Source organism: Gambusia affinis, linkage group LG19, assembly GCF_019740435.1.
Source record: "Gambusia affinis linkage group LG19, SWU_Gaff_1.0, whole genome shotgun sequence".
NCBI lineage: Eukaryota > Metazoa > Chordata > Actinopteri > Cyprinodontiformes > Poeciliidae > Gambusia > Gambusia affinis.
In genome coordinates this window covers 22,678,591-22,701,579 of record NC_057886.1, presented here as the reverse complement: position 1 = coordinate 22,701,579, position 22,989 = coordinate 22,678,591, and the positions used below count along the sequence as shown (strand labels likewise).

General features: G+C 39.5%; 1 protein-coding gene across 4 annotated transcripts in view; it reads right to left on the bottom strand.

Moving 5' to 3' along the window:
• rbfox3a (RNA binding fox-1 homolog 3a) overlaps positions 1-22,989 on the bottom strand; it is a 536,592-nt gene that overhangs the window by 385,251 nt on the left and 128,352 nt on the right. For all 4 annotated transcript variants that reach the window (XM_044101258.1, XM_044101255.1, XM_044101254.1 and 1 more), the window contains one exon: positions 13,618-13,688. The gene's annotated coding sequence lies outside the window, so the exon portion shown is untranslated. The remainder of the gene's footprint in view (positions 1-13,617; positions 13,689-22,989) is intronic.

Here is a 22,989-nt window from a genome sequence, read left to right as displayed (position 1 = left end):
GAGATAATTATGGGGGAAGGCGACATCTCGCCGCGGCCTAATGAGTAAGATAAGAACACTTCAGTGGATTTTCAAGCAGCAGCACCCTCCTCCTTCCTGTCTCCACACCAGGGTTCCAGTGGTTGCAGACAATCAGCTAGAAAAACACGGGGGCCATGCCTATATGCATGGCAAACGCAGGCACTTGTCAACAGAGCAACCCGGGCGCATACATTAGCTTCCAACTCGGTGATGAAAAATGGAAGCAGGAAGGACGGAAAACAAAGCATCGCGCTCCTCGATATCGCTGCCATTTTATAAATCAGCCACCTGGGCGATTAAGGGGAAAATGAGTGAACAGAATCAGAATGGTGTGCTCTTGTTTATTGCTTTAGAGAGTTAGCTGGCAAGGAGGCAGCCATCGTGCGATGATGAGAGTGGCCCCTCTGGAGACGGCCGCTCACACTGGCAGAGGAGCTAATACAGACTTTCATTAGGATGCACACTTCAACACACTGTCATAGTATTTACAGTCTCACACTGGGGAAACAAATAAACTGCGTGATTAACAAGTTTTCCTGATGCCTGGTGCTTCACTGTGCGCGCATTCGAGTGCCACCTCGCCGACTTAATGATTCTTAATGGTTTCTTAATGACTTCTTAATGACTTCATCAGGAAGATCCTGCAACAGCATATTCTGACATGCGGGAGCCTCCCCCTGAGACCTGGGATCACACCATGGCAGTCACCCCTCTTCAGTTTTCTGCTCAAATAACACACACTTTAAATCTGCTTATCTGAGACAGCCTTTCTGACTGCGACGCCACAAGCTTTTGATCCGTGGGCAACCGCGGGGAGATGTGATGTAATGCGATGTGAAAGCGTGCGAGTCCATGTGTGGGAAAACGCACTAAAAGGCGGACGGGGATGTCCACCTCGTTTGTGGGCAAATGCAGTCACATCAAACTAATCTCGGAACATTGGAGTGACATCTAGTGTTGTGTAACAAGAATTAAACTGCTTTGTGTGAGGCTATCTAGGAAAGCCGCTCGGTGCAGTGCTGGAGGAGCGAGATGCAAAGGAGAAACAAAAGAAACGGGGAAATTCTCCCAATTACAGGAAGAACCAGTCGGTTGTTGAGGTTTATTACGGCAGAAGGCAGAAAGAGATGACACGCGAGCGTCCGGTGGCAGATGAAACGCAGCATGTCGTCGAGGTGGGAACAAAGCTTTTAATGACATGGATTTTTCCGGGTCACCTCAATGTCACTTTCAGCCAAAGAAAAGCGGTTATTCCGCCAAATTACCGCCATGTCACTCAGCTCAGTGCTGCTCGCTCTTTCATCCATCCTCCAAATGATTAAAAACTTCTGCTTTCTTTAAACAAACACTGAATAAAGCAAAGTTAATGGCCAACAAACTGGCATAAAAGCTGCAGATTTTGACTGTCCTGATAGAAATGTAATATTAAAAAAGCAGTAATGAAACCAATCACCAGGCATTCAGGAGCACAAACACGCTCACATGTAACAACTGGTTAACAAATTGTATTAGCAAAGAAGCGTGACTGCATGGCAAATTACACTTTGTCTGATGGATGTCCTCTTTACTGGCTGCAGTGGAAGCAGGCTGGAGAGAGGACGTGGCTTCGGCCAAGCGTTCGGAAAATGATGCATCCCCGGCCATGTGTCACTTCCTGGCAGAGGCGGGCGAGCGGGGTGTGTCGCCCAGATATTGATGGCCAAAAACGCAGAGAGACATGTGCTCCACTATATCCCTGGCATGGAGGAGGAAGTGGGATTCAAAATGTCCCGTTTCCACGTCGACGGAGCACACGTCACCACTGTTTAACTACACTTCACTCACACTGCGGACTTACAGGAATTAGCTTTGGAGATACTTGTTAAACTTTTGCAATTAAAGCCTGAATCAATAACACAAACAAGCAAATAAAACAGCAAATTACAACCTGATTGAATATAAAGAAGTACATTTAAAACATCTCTGAAAACAAGAAGTTATGCAACAACTTAAACACACCTTCGTTTCACTATTTATTTATTCCATTCCTGAATCAGAACACATCCGTCTCTGTCTTTTTTCCAGTCTCATGCCATATTTGTTGGTGGGTTTTGATGACTACGACAAAATAAAAACAATACTTGGTGTGTTGGGAAATTGGAAAATTCTGAAAACGTTGAGTGGAAGGAAAACGTGCGTTGGGACGAGATATAAAGAGGGAATAATGGCTGGAGTTATTAAACGATAAAGTCACTACGCTCAGACAGATTCTGCACATCGGCTAAAACGACTTTATATCTGCTTAATGAGCTAAAAGTTGTTTTGATCAACACCAAGTGGCCTGACCTGACCTGACCTCCAGGCCATGCTGCATTAATGCAGTAATTCATACTAAAGGAGTCCACCTTAAGTAATGAATGTATAAAGACAAAATACAATTTCCAGAATAATTTTGAATTGATCTTAGTTAAAATTCAAATATTCTGAGATACTGAATTTTGGTTTTTCATTCTCTGTGAGCCGTAATCATCAAAACCACATCAAATAAATCCTTGAACTGTTTCTCTCTGTGTTTGATGATTTTTATATAAGAGCTCAACTTTTTCAACACCACAAAATGTTTAACTTTAGTAAGCCTTTCTGGGGTCAGAAGTTTGTATAATGGAAAAATGTTATAGAAAAGAAAGGCAAACGAAGTCTTTCAATTTAACAAGTTCTTTTCTACAAACTTTATTACATCTCAGATAAAGTTTAAAGAATTTATTTTTTTTTACTTCCTGCAATATTTATCCTGATTTAGCAGTGATATGGGTTTTTTCTGACTTATACATACTAAATATTTATTCTGTTTTTTTTTTTTCTCTCTCTGCTGTATTAAACTGGACAAATTAAAGCAAGGTAATAAAACTTTGAATTACAGCTTGGGAAGTTCAGTTCATCTGGATAATTTTTAATTTTCAAATCATTCTGAAAAAATCAATATTCTACCGATCCACAGTCAGACTTTATTCGGTGTTAAAAACAGATTGATGTTTTTGGTTTTAATGAAACAACGGACAGGCGGTGTGAACACTTTCTGTCACTGGTGATATCTAACTTTAATATCAACATTTAAAGGGCCGGTGTTCAGATTGTCCAGGCACTTATTGCCATTTAAAAGCACAATCAAGTAACTATGTCAACTTCACTTGTTTAAAAAATTTTACACCTTGAAATTGGGTGTCTGTCTCTTTAAGAAGTTCTTAATCTTTCCTACGCTCCGCTCTGAGCATATCAACACAACAACGCTCCTCCATTATGCCGTTTACAGACATTGTTATACGTTTCCATGAGGGAATGACAACTATAAGGCTCAAAAAAGTTTATTTCACATAATAAGCCCTCTTTTAACAACAGCAAAAATTTTTTTACTAAGCTGGAATTTCAGATCAACAACTAGAAACATCACACAACAAGAGGCTAAAACGGTCAAAATAATTCTGTTTTGGTAAATAATTGTCAGATTTACGTGAGGTGACTTTCATCTGGACACATGGACAAAATATTCGATATCACTTAGGCCACTGTGATGTTAGTCGGCCCACAGCATGACTCCCCACTTCCTCCACTTCCTCCAAAGCATGAATTTCATAAAAAAATAAAAAGAGAAGGGGGTTGGGGACATACTGCCGGTGGGAAATACTTCTTGTTCCATTTGCAGGGGGATTACTAATTTTTTCATCATTCCCGTCTTTATTTATTCCATTTCCAAATTCATTTCTACTTCACCTGAAGGAAAACAAAATATGACGCCAAAAATGCATAAATAGTGTCAGAGTGAATAGATGATGACAGCGGGTCAAGTTGTGAGTGAGTCACGTCTTCGCTCATGGAAGGAAATGATTACTGTAACACAGAGCTGACAATCACAACCAAGATAATCCCATTTCTCACATGGAGCTCAAATTGTATTATGTCACATTGTATTTCACATATGCCATCAAAAACTGGATTTAGATATGCAAACTATGTGGGGAGAAAGTGAAATCCAGGAGAAGAGAGGAAGGAGGAAGAAAACACGCAGCCGCAGGGTTGGCGTGCAGGCGTGTCACTTTGTCAAGCTTCTGAGAGAGCTTGATGGTCTCTAAGGGAGGTGGGAAAAAGTGTCGCAAAGGCATACTCTTCTCCAAGATGAACAGATGGCACAGCCTAAGTGTAGAGATTTGTTTTATGTCTCCATCCCATGTTGTGGTGCAGAAAATGCAGGCATCGGTTTTTATTTCATTCATTTTCCTTTCCTTCAAACGTTATCTTGCCGGATAACGGACACACGCGACGTCTGCGCTAATGAGGAGTGGGCGTTGCTTTGTTTTGCTCCTTATCCCCCCCTCTCTTCCACCGACACATCCTCCTGCTCTCTATTCTCCCTCAAACCCACGCTTGGAGCAGAAACCTATATGCCACACAATTATGCAACACAATTGGGGGTGCTGCTCGCAGCCTGGGTGGCTGTCTAAAAGATACAGCCGGCTGTGAAATCCACGCCGAGCTATGATGTGCAGAAGATCATGAAGCAGCAGATCATCTGAGGGCAGATTTCTGCACAAAGGGAAGTTACAAACAAGAGTTCAGGGTTTTGCTCCAACAGTCGGCTGAGTGCTGGGATTCGCCGACCGCATGGAGAATCGTCTAAAAGCTGTCGGCTGGAGTCAAAAGGCTCAATATCCACTGGATCAAAATGTTTGTGCCTCTCTGCATGTCCGGCACCGGCCAGGAGACTGCAGTTAACTTCCTCTGCTCTGACTGGTTACCGAATCACCTCAACAGATCCAGCATTCAATTAGGGCAGAAGCAATAAACCGGATGATCGTTAAGAATCCATTACCCAAATAATCAGCAACAAATTTAGTAATTCGGAGTATTAAAAATGGCCATTTGCTGAAAAGAAAACAACAATCAGAGCAGTAATGAAACCAAACTGTACGAAACATCTACATACATCTTGACTTTAAGATAAAAACACCTTTATGTGTAAATCTGTTTATCCCCACTGGTTTTAGTTTCTAAAGTCAGTGGCATCCCAAAAATTTAGCTTAAGAAAGAAATCATAGAAAGAAAACAAAACGTAGGCCTGTTGCATGCTTCTCTCTCAGGATGGCTGCAATTTATCAGTGAAAATCTTTTGAAATAATTTGCTGGCAGACCAAACTTGTAGGATCCTTGAACAGCAGTCAGGGACTGCACCAGTTTAATGATAATTTTCTGCCTGGTGCCTCAAAGAAAAACACTTCATATCCTCAGATTGAAAAACAAAAACACACTGCAAGAGGATCAGAAGTTTAAATGAAATTTAATTGCCTTTAAAATACAGTAAAATAAGTCTGATGGTTCTATTTGAGTATGTTTTTAAATGTGTTTTACTCTTGATAACTTATTAAAATCTGGAGGTTGCAGTTGGAGCACATTTCCACACAAAAGCAATATGCTGACAGGGTCAAAGATGCACGTAAAAAAACGCCCACCAGTGACTATAGATAGCTGAAGCAACATGCTGCAGATACAAAAACGACCTGCCTGTAGAGAAGACCGTTTCTAAAGTTAGAGCTATGTGATGGGGAATGCCAAAACTGGTACCGTATGGGTGTTTCTCACAGAGGCGTTTTCAAAAGGCAACAGAATTCCCACTTTTATCCACAAGAGACTTCTCTTTGTTTGCAGCTTCAACTATCTGCTCTATAAGACATTCTTTACCTTCAACGCTTCGCCCCCTCAGCATTTTGTTTTAGAAATGTGGAAACCAAGGCATCCAGATCCTAATGTGTTATCAGAGACTACAATTTTTCAACCTGCTTTACAGGGTTGCAAAAAGCTTTCATGCATATTAAGTATTTATTTTACATACTTATTGAAACTATGTGATGACCAAATAGTTTGAGAGAGAATCTCTGAATAAAATTGTGTTCATCTGCCTTCTCCCAGTGGCAACTAGAAACAACCAATCAGAGCCAGGGGGCGGGTCTTAGAGACGTCAATCAGGCTCTCTGCTACGCTGCACCTAGCAGAGTCTGTCATCAATGTTAAAGCTAGTTAGTATGGCCATCAATATACAGTTGTTGTTTCTTCACTATTTGTACATTGAGTACATGAGGATGATTGGCAGCGCTAAGACCCGCCTCCTGGCTCTGATTGGTTGTTTTTGGTTGGAAACTTTGCATGTCTTCAGATAACAGTAGTAGCTCAGGGAGGAGGCAGCCAGTCTTTATAAAGAAAACTAACACAAACTAAAAAACTAAATTAGCGATGTGTGTTCTCACCAGTTTTTTTTACGTCCTTATTAGAATACCTGCATGTGTTTGATTTTTTTTTATTTTGTGTTTTTTTCTGGACTAATCCAATGTTCTGTAGCTTCAAGTTAAATGATGGAGGTCTTACAATAACAGGCAATCATGAGTCAGACTGAGATCCACAGAAACTGTACATTCTCCTTAGCGAACGCCTCGTCAATAACAACCAATATCCACTTAAAGGCACACGCTGCTTTATTGTCTATTTAACTTTAAATGGGAGCATATTTCACAATTTGGACATTAGGCCAGCTCAGATAAGACATCAAGCAGTCATTATAGCCAGAAAATCAGAGCAAGAACATTTACAACGGGCTCAGAACCGGCCCAGTTTCTGTGTTTTCTTTGTTCAACCACAGAAAATCCTCACTGGTTCCATGGGAGGCCAGGTTTTTAATTCTTATACAGTTTCTACTTTTAATCAATCATATCTGAGCCGACTTTAGCTGCAGGCACATCATCATCATCTCGTGAACAGAACTAGATGCTAAATTAAAATCAAATCCCAGTCGCCTGATAACATTTTAGGCATTTATTTGCTTTATAAAAACACAGCAGAATTCAAATGTTTCTAGTTATCTGGTGCTCAGAAAGACAATATGTTTCACAACACATCTCTGAAAAATATGATATTCTAATCACTCCACGGCTGACGTCTTGTCAAACGAAGCCAACATGTTCAATCTGTCATGACATGTTGACCATAGTTAAACATTTAACAAGAAACTGATTAGCAAATGTGATATAAATCATAATTAAATCATGTCCATATCATCAAACATGAAAATAAGAATGATTTATCTCCTGACAAGTGAACTTTTTCCACCGTCCAAGTTTGACAAACCAATTAAACGACAACGACTTTTTAATTTGGACCCATCTTTTCCCGTAACGACGTGTCACATATTTCTGCATGAAAACGCAACGTAACATGAACTTTACCATCGTCTGAGTTCTGTTAAATATCAGGCTTAAGCAAATATGCATTGCACCATAATGCTACAGGTGGGTAAATCACTGTCTTCCCATGTTAAATTTGACCCAGAGGCCAATAAAGAACATCCAGAACATTTCTCCATGGTTTATATGGAGTGGAAAATTCAGTACTTTTTCCCCTCTAGCAAAGCAGTTGCCGCCCTAAAGGGTGTAGAAAGCAGGATCAGCCTGAACAGCATTAAAATCCATATTTATAATCCCAAAGTTAGTTTCACTGTTAGTCTGTTTAACTTAAAACACAAGCTTCAAAATAATGAAATGCCGCATTAGCTTTATAATAGCAGGATCTTTTTATTTTTGGTTTTATTGAATGCATGTCAACAAACTGCAGCTTCCCAAACGGCCGTTTTCAGCTGAATTTATAAAATCAAGTTTATTTGTAAAGCATGTTTCAGAAACAAGGCAGTTCAAACTGTTTAATATCATAAAAACAGACACATCCTGTAGTCAGCTGTTGTGAAAACCAGTAACAGACATTGGTTTTCTCAAGAGCTTCAAATCACCGTTACACGTCAAATATGTTGATCAATGTTCTAGTTATTATGATTCAAAAGCAACTCTAAGCAGCTAAGCTGTTCAGTGATTTATAAACTAACAGCAGCATTTTGGAGTCTGGTTTTTAGGCCGACCTGTAAAGACACTGTTACATTAGTCAACATGCCTGGAGATAAACACCTGGATGAGTTTCTCTAGATCTTGCTCTAGATCTGGGACCTTTACTCCCAGAAATGTCCTTCAGGTGGTAGAAGGCCCACCAGGTTAGAGTTGACTTTGATTTATAACAACTGGGACATCGATCGATAGAATGATGACAAAATATAATGTTTATTGCTTGTTTCATAGTTGGTTACTGTGTTATGTCTTTGTTGTTAAAATTTGCTAAACAAACAAATTTAACAGCCTTCCTACACAGTAATCCAAAACTAAAACAGGAAGTAGTTTACAGAGAGGGTACAGTTATGGAGATACTTTTACTGAATACAAATTGGGGACCAAGGCCGCCCACAAATAGTAAAAACCTGGAAATATTTGAAATCTCCTCTAAAAATGCTTCTAAGTGTCTAAATTAGGACTTCAAACTCAAATTATAAGTTAAATGCTTTAATAAACAAAGTAAAAACCATCTTAGCACTGCCAACGAAGCTAAACTCTATAGTCTATTCATATAAATCCCTGATAGAAATGTTTGATTTTCTGATTAAAATGGGAGAAAATCAACAAAAAGTGAATCATTCATGGTCAATAAAATCAGCAAAGAAACATATTAATATTCCTGCATATGTTTACGTTTCTGCAGGAGGTCTGAGATTTAAATTTTGCTCACCTATCTTGTGTCCACAGCTGCTGAAAGCACAGACAGATCCGAGCTAAACGGGGATAAGGTGTGCCGGGATGCAAAAAATGGTTCTTGTTCAGAAAAGATTAAATAATAAATGTACATATTAAATGTTGGCATGTTAACACCCCTTACGGTTGCATTCATTTCACAGCAAAGCTTAGCTTGATGAAAGTTCAGGCAATTCTGACAATCTTTGCTAAGCTCAGCAAGCCGAGTTTGACAAGCACTAAATGCCCCTCAGACAGAGGATAAACCCTTTTGATTTAGGTAACGGCATGTTTTTCCTCCTTACCCCACTGTTAATGGGGATCAGAGGATTTAATCCATTTAATCACTCTGTTTAATGAGCACTCTCTGTGCAGGTAAAAAGAAACCAAACCTATTTTCACTTAACATGTTTATTTGCCAAGTGGGAAAAAAATAAAAATTGAAAAGTGACCCATTTCTGTAGAAACATCATCCGCACCTTCCTCCTCTGCACAGTGCATGACTTACACGGAGAAAAACAACCTCCTGCTTTCATTCTTAGCCTTTCAGAAGGAATCTCCAGCCTCCTTCAAGGTTGAACCTGAAAAGCTTCATGAATGAAAAGAGGAAAACTAAATCTATCCGAAAGCGTCCGTCAGCTCAGGGCATTCAAACTGGGAATGTTGGGAGCAATTTAATCAAACTGAGAGCCGGATCCTTTAGTGTGCTTTGTTTGGCCGAGGGAGAATGTCAGAAACCGACGACTAACGCCGTTTACGATACACTTGGAAAATAAAAACTTCAGTTTGCCTCCAGAGATGACTTAAAATCGGTGGATGACACGCGGACTCAGCTTCTGCTTTGTGCATTAAAGACAGGAGACAGACCAGAGCTCAGCACAAATAACACGAGACGTGCCGTGTTTTGACTCCTCGTCTGCCACCAAAGTCTCTGTCCTGCCAGAACGACAAAACACAGCTCATCACATTTCTAACGGGGAAAAATAAATGTGCTCAGACTGCAGTGCTCCACAAAACTTCCAGGGTTAGAACAGTTTTGAGTTTTACTGGGATTTTTTTGTTTTTCAGTTAGTTTAGAATCTGTCTGCTACTTGTTTTTAGTTAGATGTTTTTTAGTTATAGTAATGGTTTTAATTTTTTTCATTCTTTTGTTCACTTTTAGGCGCAGAATTCAAAAAGTATTGTGATGATGTATACATTAACTAGGTGATGAATATTCTATAGAAGAAAACATTTATTCAATTATTGTTGAAAAACAAACTAACTCTTGAGTTTTCTCCTAACATTTGCTGTCGCCAGCAGGATTATGGAGTACCGTAATTTGCTGACAGCCGACGTAAACTACTCGTGTTGGAGAAAAAAATAAATTTCACATCAATCTGAAAGGCTAATAAAACAATTCAAACACAAAAATAAAGGATTTTTTTGCTTTAGTTAGTTTCATAAACACATTATATGTTTCCAGTTAGAGTTTTCATTAATTACTGTTTACCGAAAATGTTTTCTCAATTTCAGTTTTTGTTATTTGGTTAGATACAGTTATAATAATCTTGGTAACTCCCACTTTGACTCGGACCAAAGCAGAAAGCCTTGCAGTTGGGCCTTTAGCAGAGGAGGAATATCCTGCAGCCCCAGAGTGACCAGGCAAACTTCCCACAGCCTCGCTAATGGACGCTGCGGCTGTTGTTTACTGAAGACTCCCTGCAGAGGAGACTACCTGACCCATGTCTGCAACCAGTGAGTGGTACAAATGGCAAACATATTTTGGAGTCATTATTTATGCAGGAATGCCCTTGGGAGTCTTTGCACTTGTTTACACAGTCACAGCACAGTCCATTCATGACGGCTCCGAGTAAATGAGCCGCTTGCGACCAATTTGTCCTGGACAACGAAGCTTTGGGGCAGTTGCTTTGTGTGCATGTTGGGGATTTGGGGGGTAAAGAAAGGAGGTTAACGCAGCACTGCAGCAGCATCGGGAAGCGACCTGGAACTACGGACACATGAGTCCCAAGGGTGTTAGGAAGCACAGTGTCACATTCGGAAATAAATGAGCACATTTTTTTTCCATGAGGAAAGCCGTGGACTTTCACCTTTGAAATGGGCTGTTTGTTTGCCCGAGGACGAGGACGGTGGTCAAAGTTACCGAGCGCTGCCTTTCACATAAAACCAAAACCAAAACGGGAGTTTTATGGAGGTTAAAGTGAAAGGCAAAAGGGAAGAAGAAGGAGAAGAAGTTTATCTGGCATCTGCACCAAGGAATCAGAGTATCAAGGTAACCATGAACTTCAACAAGAACTGAAGTTCGATCAAAAAGTTGTTTGACTGAAGTAAAGTTATTTTCACATAAAACAATGCAAAACAATCAATAACTAGGTAGATGCACTACTATGAGAGCAGCTCAAGTGTCTAAGGTGATAAAATCCATAATACTTCAACATATTTTGGTCAAACGTTAAGAAAAGGATGTTTATAGGTTTTATAAACATCTTAATTCCTGTGGAATAAGTTTTTTCCCCCACCAAATTATGGAACATTTTAGCTCCAAACTACTTCACACAGGTTCACAACAGCTTTCAGAGCTTGAATTTAAGGGGATTTCAGTAATTTTTTGCTTTGTCAGAACTTTCTTTGCCTGTTAAACCTCAAAGCAGAAAAGCATCACAGCTGAAGACAGATTATATGATGCTAAAGGAAACAAACTTCACATGTTTTGAGGGATATTTTTGCGCTAAACTACTTATTCTTAATGTTCTTTTCAATTTCATGCCACTAATGTTGATGTTGTTGCCATCTACTGGACCAGGAACAGTATTACAGTGTCTGTGTTTGTTTTTTAATTAGATTCACAGGAAGCATGCAGACAGATTTTTTTACTTAACAAAATAAGATTATGTACCTTGTTTGTTTGAGTTTGTTTATATTTTATTTTCCTAATTTGAGTAAACATCAACACCAAGATTCACAGATAATATTTAAATACAAGCTTATTGAACAACTTTCCTGCTGATTTACTCACTTTGTCCAGTGTTTTGTATTGTGTGTAAACATGTTCACAGTAACGTTTTTCAGCCAGATTTATAAAATTTATAAACATTGTCCAATAAGATACCTTCTTTAATGTCTTCTGCAGAACAAGTAATGTTAGAAAACAAAAATAATACTGAACATTTCAAAATTAAAACAACTTATATTGGCTTTTATAGGAACTATAAAGCATTTGTTTCCCTGGATTTAATGAGCCAAAAAGCAGCAGAACCAGAAATCCAAATAAAAGCTGAATCAAACTGGATTCTGCTGCTGTTTTAATATAAAACAACTTTACCAGACAAATGTATAAAATGTTTCACACAAAGATTTAGAAAAACATCCAAGAAACGTCTGAATTCATTTAAAGGCTAATTTGACAACAAATACAAGAAAATATTGAATCAAACAGCATTAAGGAACCTTCATATTTCATTAAAGTTCTTCTTTAAATAGTCTAGATTCCAACACAAGGACATCAAGAGGAGTTTTCACTTTCTTATTTTACTTTAAATCTTCCAGGAATTAATTCAAACCTGCCCTCATCTGGTGGTTTTTGGCATTTTTAGCATTCCTTTACATCTAAAGTAAGTTTATAAATGTGTTCTCTGTTTAAGTTTTAATTTGCTTTCGTCTGACTTCTGATTTAAAGGAGATGTAAAAGGCAGTGAACTTCAGGTTTTTTCAGGTTTTGATAGAGTGGAGCAGTAAAAAATGTTCAGAAATGTGGTTAAAAGAAAGGCAGAGAAGAAAAAATAGGAAGGAGAGATGAGATAATTTAACAAGCTCCCTCTTAAAGTACTCCAAAACCACCAGAGTTTAATTGCTGGGAGGCAGCATTATCCCTAGCAACACCGCTCTGGTCTCTTGGCCGGGATTCGGTGGGTACCTGCAGTATCCACTCCCCACACAATACAGCGCCCACTGAGCCATATAATCCTCTCAGGCCCTCCTCTTCTGGAGAAACACATTCAATCCCTTTGTGACACAGGGAAAAATCTCCCCTACGTCTTTTTTTTTCTTCTTTTTGTTAGGGTGCGTACTTCAAATAAGGCCAATCAGTAGGTGCTGTTATGTGTGCACAATGCTACAGGGAGCCACAAAGAAAGGGGAAACGCAGAGGAAGAGTTAAATAAAAGGCCCGTTTGATTTGCGGCTGTGAAATTTGGGGCTGATTTCCATTCCTCCACAGTGCTCCCTGGAGCGGCCATATTTCTGTTTATGTTTAAATGCGAATCCGTCAGATGGGCGGTTAGCTTCCTGCTGAATCATCCCACTCTCCCTTCAGAAAGCACGAGGTTACTTTTGAAGCAGCTGCCTCGTAGGAGAAAACAAGGAACTAATGCTACTTTCTTGCCGACTTCTCTTTCAAGTTGCCCTTGAAAAGAAAATTACAACAGCGGCTTTGATGCAACTCTGACATGCTTCAAGATATTCTCCATAAGTGCAGACACATACTAGATTATCATTCCAATGAGCCTGTGCCGACGTCTTTTAGCCGTCTGAACACAGAAACCGTTCCGGCGCTCTGCAGACGGACGTGGAAACAGTGGCTCATTGCACCAAATGGCAAAAGAAGAAAAATGACGGCTTCTTGTCCATTGGTTTGTAACTTAAGTCAATATAGCATTCAGAACCCTGCTGAGACATCTTTTAATTAAAAGATGAGCTTAATAATGAGAAATGACAGAGGCGGTGTACTGAGGAAGATTACTTGGATTTTATGCTTTGTATGGTTCCCTGTGTGCAAAGGAACTTCTTCTGCCTCATGTTTAGTGCAAGAATGAAAATACCAACTGTGCACATTTTTCCCCTCCTTTTGTTTTACACTTTCTTCACAGCTTGCCAATTATGTCTGCAGCAATGTGCTTGGTGACATTTTGTTGCGGGTAAAATGTTTTGTTCTACTGTGCATAAACCACCCACAACAGGAGAGTTTGGGTCCTACCTGTTGGGAGGCTCTAGGAGTTGGGAATCAGTTGCCACTGCAGAGGTCCGAGTCCCGGGTGAGCAGGGTCGCTGTGAGGAAAACAGGATAAAATATTAAACCAATAACATAAAATAAGAGACTTTTCTAATCACTCAGGAGGGATTGTTTCCCGCCCAAAGATTAGAAAGGGACAAAAATTTCAATCCGAGTAAAACTGCACCAATTAAAATAATAATGTAACCAGCTATATGTATAAAACTATAAAAGATTCTCTTGACAATGGAGATTTATTTTTTATTTTAGGTGAAACATATATTTATATTCAAGTTTTCATCTCTACAAGCTTCACACTTTTACTGACAGACAGATTTTCTCCTCCAGGATGGATCTGCATCAAACCTCCGACCATCATCTTCAATAACCGTGGCGTCCCTGCTCAAGAACATGTCTACTAGCATCTCCTACATCCTGCGAGAGTCTTCTACTTGTTTGCCGTGTTGTCTAAATATTTGTTAGTGTCGCCACTCATTTGTTGTCTGCTGTGTTTGCAGTGTCTTCTACACAATTGGCGATAAACTTCAAACAGGACTTCTTATTGCTTTCGACAACATTCTGCTTCCTTCCTTTCAGGCTAACAATGAACTTGTCGATCATCTCTCCTCCTGACATTTTAGGTTGCAATGTGACAGAACTTTCAAAAGTTCATGGAGTGTAAATACGATTACAAGGCGCTCTACGTAATCAATAAAAGGATAATTCTTTATTTTTAATTTGATGATAATGATAAACTGAACTCAAAACTTCTTGACTTCAACCTCAAACCATCAGTTTCACCTTCCTGAACTTCTATGAAAAACAACAGATTAGGACATTGAAGTTTTTTATTTATTGTGGCAGTTCATATTTGAAAAGTTTTAGTTTCCTGAAAAACAAACAAAATAAAAAGATGTTTTTATGTAATTCCCAATGAAGAGACTATTGACTGAGTTTCAATCAGGTAGTTCTTCCACGTACGAGCATCTCCTGTTTCTAAACACGGCACGCTGTCATCAAGACAAGATATTTGCAAAGAGTGACTGTTGGGAGATTTCTGCCTTCAGGGCTTTTCTGGCTGAAAGGTTTCTGGAATCAAACAAGTTTGTGTACGATAAGACAAAAGTCACAGCAAAGACCAAGCTGTAGTAGCTGGAGAGATGAAATCATTCACCAGTGATCTGAACGACTCAATGCACCATTTTTTATTGTTTCCCTGTTTTTGTTTCAGTGCTACACATTGAATGCCTCTCTGTAAATGTCAATAATTCCTCAAAAAGTATGAGATTTTCTAGATTTAAATGCATTTGTGTCGCTTTATAATGTACAGGCAGTGCAAAAACTTTTCATTTGGTAAATAATGAGTAAAAAAGCTCCAACTTCCCTTCTGCTTTTCCTCCTCAGGCCCAAACCCCAAGCTGTAAATCTTTAAAAACTGCTGACAAATTCATAGTTTCATCTTTTTAATTATTTCTTAATATATCCAAGGACTGTTTTTGGATCCATGCTGTAGGAGAGGGAATATCCACAGCTGTGAAATAATCCCCTCTTGGTTCTGCAGTGAGTTTTCCAGAAGGACAGAGTTAAAATAAACCACAATATGTGTTTTACAGTTTTTGGACAACAACAAATCCCCAGGATCCAACAGCGTGCGATGGATCCGGCTGCTCAGTTCGAGGTTGGTGAAGAAACTGACTAAATAATGCATCGAGGAGAAAAATATTCGATCTGGAAAACTTTGCAGACTGAATACCTGCTCCGAGTTCAGCAAAGCTTTAATGCGGCTGCTCACATATTTAAAGAGATCTTTCCGAGCCAACTCTGCTCCAGGAGAGAAGATGGTGAGGTGGAAGGTCAGCTGGTAATCCATAACAGATAGCTGAGATTTGCCACGCTGGCATCGAATCCTTATGAAAGTTGTAACGGGCCTTGGCTCCGGTACAGAAGCCAACAAATCCAAACTGTGAGACTTCTCCAGTCAGGCAGCCAAGGTCGTTTCTAATTTCTGTGGTTGGCTGTTACATGCTGCTTTATGCTGCCTGAGAAACGTTAGCAGGAAGACGGCCGCGGTGCGTAGCCGAAGTGATCCATATAACAGGAGATTAAATAAATAGACGTTAATGACGAAGCAGAGATCAAAAAAGGTCAAGCATTAAAGCTGCAGTATGGAAATGTTTCCAAAGTTATTTATGTATTTTTTGTAACTGTCTTTATGTCAAGACAGTATAGCAAGAGATAATAAAATAGAGCTCTGCCTTCTCACTGTGCTAGAAACAACCAATCAGAGCCAGGGGGAGGGACCTGGTGCTGTCACAATATCCAATTAAGTTATTGCAATAAACAATAATGTTGCTTTGAGACAATTTTAATGGGAAAATAAAGCAAGAACATATTCTCAAATATCAATAAACTTTAAAACCTGATGAACATTTAACACTGAAACTGGAAGATGCTTAAATATCAAAATAAAGCAAAAGGAAAAACTAATAAAATTAATTACCAAGTCCCTGAACAAAATTGTCCTTAAAAAAATGGCAAGTTGAGACCAAGAAGCAGACTGAGGACTTTAATCATTCAGTTTTTGGTAGAAAGACAAAAGTGATAAATCATTCAAATGGAAATTATTGAGCTTGTTTTGATTTATTACGCGATTAATTGATTTCTTGTTTATTGCAACAGGCTCCCTCTCCTACTTGCCCTCTGATATGATACAGCTTCTCCCCATCAGCAAAGCCTGTTGTGAATGCTAATGCTAGTTAGCACAGCCACCGAAGGCAGCAGATAAACAACGGTAAAGGTGAGTTGTTTCTCCACCAACAGAACATTCAGCAGCATGTTCATGAGCTTGATTGGCAGCACTGAGACCCTCCGCCTGGCTCTGGCTGGTTGTTTTTGGTTCCATTTCTTCAGGCAGCAATAATACCTCAGGAAGGAGATGGAGGAGATTGATCTATTCACAGATTATCGGCCTCATATTGTCACGACTTGCTGACAGCTTTATCAAATATATGTAAAAAAACATTTTTATAAAAGTCACACACTGCAGCTTTAAATCTCACAGCTGAAAAAAGCATCATGAGTTATATTTTACAGCCTGAACATGATCAGGTACATGGAAAGTGACAAGTTAAGGTCTGGGAGGGCGGCGGACTCGATGTAGAGGTCGCACACAAACACAACAACGGCACACAAACGGAGCCGACAGGAGGAGAGGATGACAACTCCACAAGCACCGCAGAATGTATGAAGAAATAGATGTAAGGGTCATTTTACTGAGCAGCACCATTAACATTGCTGCCCTTGTCTGGAATGAAGCTGGGATCAGGCTCACACACACACACACACACACACACACACACACACACGCGCAGGAGAAAATCCTCCTCTTTTTACATTTCTCCTCTTTTCGCCCTCGGAGACGGAGAGGTCGACATTTTAACTGCAGCGGTGAGGAGATGGCTTCCTTTCACCTTGACGGGCATATAATGAACATTTTTCATTTTGAGCTTAGCTTCACTTACCGAGTCAGTCAGCTATTTTCTCTTTGAACCTTTTTTTTCCCTCCCTCTCCCCCGTTCTGACATTTCCCTCTGTGGTTTTGCCAGGATGATCTTCACAGTAAATTTGTGCCCCTTTTAAAGAAATAGGTTACATTTGTGTTGATTTTTTTTTGTTTTTCAAAGCGCTCATTTCCATAAAGGTCCCCTTCTAACACAAACAGGCCTACGGTGCAGCACGAAACACAAACAATATGCTAATCACACCTGTTTCAATTAAAGCCGGAGTGTCCATGAAATCCATATCATTACTCATTGTTCTGCATTTTGCATGAACAAAGAAAAGCTGCACTTTGAAGTAGCAGGACCAAATATTTGACGGATGGCTGAAAGAATTTAAAGTAAAACAGAATTACATAAAATATAACAAGAATTAGAGAAAATAAGGATCTATTACACCTAATTAAGTTTGTTTTTGCTGACAAATGATTATAGTTAGAATGGATCAGTGTTGGAGGTCAGGAAGAACACTGCAAAAACACAAAATCTGACCAAGTATTTATGTCCAGTTTATAGTGTAAATAAGACAAAACTAAGTAACGAGCTGGTTTTAGGTCAAAAATTCTTTAATATTAGTGAAAATGACTCGTTCCATTATAACATGAGAAAATGTGTTATAATGGAACGTTATAATATATTTGATAAAAGAAAAAAATCTGACAATATGTTGTTAGAAAGAATTAAAGAAAACAAGCTTATAAAATAAATGGACACTTCTATGATATTTTAATCTGATGAGATAAATCCAAATGCAGCATGATGCATCTGGGTCCCCAGGGACATGTGACCTTCATATTTTAGATTATTTCCAGAATCAAAAATTTAGGTCAGAACTTGATGACATCCTAAAGCAGCGACATTTTTGTGTGAGCGGTTAAAGTGCAGCAGCATCAAAGTTTTATTTTTCTTTAAATGTGATTCCATCCAGAGGCAGCGGTGGCAGAAAACCGGACCAAATGGGAGGTTTTGTTAGGATTTCTCCACACCAGTCTGGCAGGAAATGGACTACAACACAAGGCATTGTGGGTAAACAAACAAAACAGTCTGTGGCTCTTGGTCACGTGAGAGGAATAAGTTAAGGTCTCTTACTTAAAGACTCACAAGAACAAATTTTCAAGCTAATTTGCAGGAAAATAGAGACAGTGGGGGAAAAGAACTCCACTAATAATATAAGAAATACAGCAAATAGTTGGCAGAAATGTCAGTTTGGGAGATAAAGAGGTTCAGGTAATCTGGAACAAAAAGAACCAGATGTCATATTTGGTTTGGTTCATTTGATAAACTGTCTTCAGAAAGCAAAGTTGTTCCAACGCAATGTGGCAAACCTAATCACACCAAGTCCCCAACCACACTGAACCAACCAGACTTTGAAGTGTAAAAATGTTGAGCTTCAATAATCACAGATTCACCTATTTGCAGATTTTTTTGAGTAATGCAACTCTAAATTATCCACAAAAAACTCAGCTATTGATGGATTTTTTTCATCTAAATTATACAAAATAACATTCAGCTCTGAAAGGTGAAATATCTGGACATATGGCTACCTGACAGACTGTTGGCTAGTGTTTACAAACCAGCCAATCCGGGAGCACCATTCATTTTCCTAGGTGCTGATTGGCTATGTCTCCCAAAGCCAAAATAAGGAAGACAGTATATTAGCGTCTGCTGAAGTGCATTTAGTGAGATGTGAATACATTATCAAACTCTGGTGAACTCTGGTCTGCCCACAAACAAAGATCTGGGTTCAGCTGAAGTTTATTCTGGTGCAGTTTGAATGTCAAGTGGACCGAATACCATTCAGCAGGAAGTAGACTACAGTAGACTACAGCGCAGGGCATTCTGGGTAACACAACCAAAACAAAGAACTTCTCCGAAGACTAAAAAGAAATCCTACAATCACTAATAAACATGTATGTATATTTTGTGAAGAAGGAAGTTGTGATCAGTGTCTTCTTCAGAGGTTTTCATGTTGTTTCCTTCTGTGATCCTTGTTGCAGCGCCCCCACAGGTGAGGAGGGGAACAGATAGCTCAAAGGATTTGATTCATTTGGCACAATGCAGTATGAAATGGAATCATATAAGCTGAAGCAGAGTTTATTGGAGTACGACGTGTGACAACACCTTCAGAAAAACAACTTTAATATAACAGAAACATGGAGCTGGGCTATAATTCTACCCTGTAACAACTCGCAAATACTTAGATGTTCATTTCTGTCAAAAATGACTGAGACTACAATCCAAATCCCTGTTAATGACAAAAAACATGTCTGAATAAGGCTGTTGTAAACAAATATTTTAGTAATCGAGTAATCTTTCGATTATTATTACAATTAATTGAGTAATCGGATAAAAAAATAAAACAATCTAACATAACAGCAGTGTTACTATTGCATATCATCAGTCCAATTTTTCACATTTCAGCTTCCCTAACAATAACTTTTCTTTATTAACATGAAACAATAATGGCCCACTTTCTAAGTTAACCTCAAGAAAAATTGTTCAAAACTCTGAAATTATATTACATTTAATAATAAGGAGGCAGGCTCACAAATACGCTTGTAAGAATGTCTCTACTTCAACTTTCCGTTTATGTATTCATCTTCAGTCGATTTAATAGATGAACTCTCATCTTGCCCAGACATTTATAGCTTTTGTGTTCAGCAATAACAGCGACGGGATTTGGCACCTTCGTCGGTCACACACAAACATCCACCAGGTATGTAACGTCACGATGCGCTTCGCCACCCATTAGTGATGACCGGGATGATATGAAGTTTATTCATGTCCAAAGCACAACCGCTAGCAGTGTCCACTCTCTCCGCTCACATGTATAAATAATCCAGCCGTTCGCTCTGAACCACCAGCTACGGGAGGAGAAAAGCTGCCGTACTCCAAGCATCGCTCCCGTCATTTTAAGGATGTTTATTGATCCCTGAAAAATTACAAAAATCCAGACATTACCATCAATCAATAAAATCCTCCCAGGTCAAACTTGAAAATTGGACGTTATGCTGCTAACACTTGGCTTTCGTCAACAACTCAGGGGGAAGTGAGAGCGCTGGGCAACGCAAGTAATAACCCGGCCGGAACAATATAATATAATAAAATATAACTTAACGAAGCTTCGAGGCAGATAAATTTTCCTCGAGGAATGTTAATAATCGAGGTACTCGAATCACTCGAGGAATCGTTTCAGCCCTAGTCTGAATCCACTGAGCCTGGAGACTCAGTGGTTTGCAGCAGACAGTTTGAATGATCAAGTTTTGATTTTTTTATACCTGATGCAGTCCACACTCAGTGGTGCACTGCTTTCATACGCTGCAGGTGGGGGTCTGCCACCCTTTTACCCTCAAAGCCTGAAGGTAACAAGCAGCTGGCTGTTAAATCTGCAGAATAAATGTATGAAAACCTCTGCAATCTGTGCAGCAAAACACCAGCGGATGAAAAAAAATAAATAAATAAATATAAAAACCAGGCATAAACAAAATGCCTACAAACAACACAGCTTATATATTATTACCGAGTGCTGAAGAGGATTACGGTTTGTTGAGGTGGAGATAAGCACTGTAGGTAGTCTGCCCACTACTGGCAGAGAAAATACTTCTATGTGGGTTTTCTTTCCCTCCTGGGATCTTCTGATTTTTTGGTTCAGTGAAATTGTTCAGTTGGATTTGGAAGGGAATGTGCACAAAGAGTACAGCAATGATTAATTATCCTTAAACCCTAACCCAAAATATTCAACCGCGGTGGAAAGCATCAAGCTTTAAGAAATCTTTAATTCCAAGAGTCCATGACATGTATTCAAAATGCAAAGCAGGACCACATCCGCTGAGAGAAATGACCGTGCCCACATTTGGCCACACAGGGGGGGCTGGCAGGGTGCGATCCAAGACAGCTGGTGGAAACCGGGTGCGCTCTGGCTGCTTGGAGCAGCAGATTCAGGTGGCATCTGTGCCTCCTGTTGCAGTGCAATAGGAAAAACACTAAAAGTGAATTACAACATTAATGATAGGCCTCTGCAAGCTGTCGTTCCGTATTACACATCCATTATTCCTTGCATGGGTACTCAGAGGCATCGTGAAGGAATAGCCTTCGCCCCCGCCCTAAAACAGTCGCCACAAAAAACGAAGGAGAGCAACACTTTCCACCAGTATACCATGTCACCACATGGCAGAGTGCTGCTGACTGGATGACTGATTCCCTTTCTCTCCATTTCCATCCCTCACTTCATCTTTCAAGCGAGCAACCTCCCACCTCTGACCCCCATCCCTCTCCTCCTCCTTGCACTAAGGCTGCTATTCCAAACAACATTTGTTTGATCTTGCCGCCCTCTACAGCTGAATGAAATCAATCTGGCAGAGATGTCATGTGTGAGGAGAGATGATTGGCCGAAAGAATAACATGTATTTGAGAGCGTGGGGCCCGTGCCCTCCGTCTGCCGGCCTCACAAACACAGCAGCCGAGTGGCCGGCGCATGCCTGATAGGCATCACACAGACATCTCCGAGCTGTCACCCTTCCCTACACTTTCAATAACTTCAAATCCCCCCGAAAACTTGGAGAATAAAGGCAGAGTCGATCACTCATAGCTCCCTTCACTTGGCTCTTCTCTTCGGGGAAATAACAGCCGAAGGAGAAAAACAAAGTCAGGATCCCATCCTGTTCCGCAGAGAAGCCCTGCATCCCCGGAGAACGAGCGGAGAACGCTCCTTTCATCACTCCGGTTAAGACACAATAACAAAAAAATTTCATTTATGATGCCGGGACATAAATAGAAGGCAGGTATAAACCGAGTCTGAAGGAGGATCAATGCTAATCAACGGGGGGATTTTTAGGAATAAGGATTGAGTGTGTGACGGCCCCGAGGTGCAAAAGACAAGATTGGACAAAAAAAGCTACAATAAATGCAAAAAGGCACCGACTTTCAAAACAGAAACATTTCCTCAGACATGAGAGATAAGATGTTTAACCGAGCAACCAAGAAAAACAAGAATCACACACAAAAAGTACAAAAAAGCATAAAAAACAAATCTAAACTGCAACAGGAACCATAAAAAACTAAACTGTAACAAAAATGGGAAAACTAATCTGAAAAATTCAATATTCAAATAAAAATATTCAAATTACAGTCAAAAAACAAATCAGAGAAGGCAAACGTATGGAAAAACAAAGTAAATCATTTATTATTTTGCGTTTCATAACCAAATTATGAAACACAAAACACATGATTTTATAGAAAAACTGAATGAAAAGCAAAATGAACAAAAGCAGGAACTTAAAAATAAACTCGTCATATCAGTGAAGGACATTTCAAATAAAACTTGCATTTCAAAACAGAACAAAAAAAATCATCTTTAAACTAAAACTAGAAACAGATAATTAACTACACACCATAAATAAAAAAGAAACGATTTCCTTATGAATTTAAATTTTCCTTTGTTTCTGTGAGCCGCCTTTTCATCCCAACTTTCTTCCATTTTTAACTTGATTGTTTCACCTGGATGTTTAATCTTATAATAATCCCAAAACTGCTCAAACCAAACATCAACTAAATGCTTTACAGTTACTAAAACACAAACTGGGATCAAATTTAGGCATGAAACATCCCTTGGTAGAGAAAAATAACAGAATATATTTTTTTTAAAAAAGGTGCTGGTCATTTTTAACCCTGTGGGGTTTTAAATCTTTGCAGTTTGGGTGGAAAATGATGCATGGACGTTTCCTCCTAATATCCAGACGGTTTGTTCTGAGGATGCACCGAGCCTCACCAGCAGTGGGTCACTTTGGCTGATTTTGGTTTG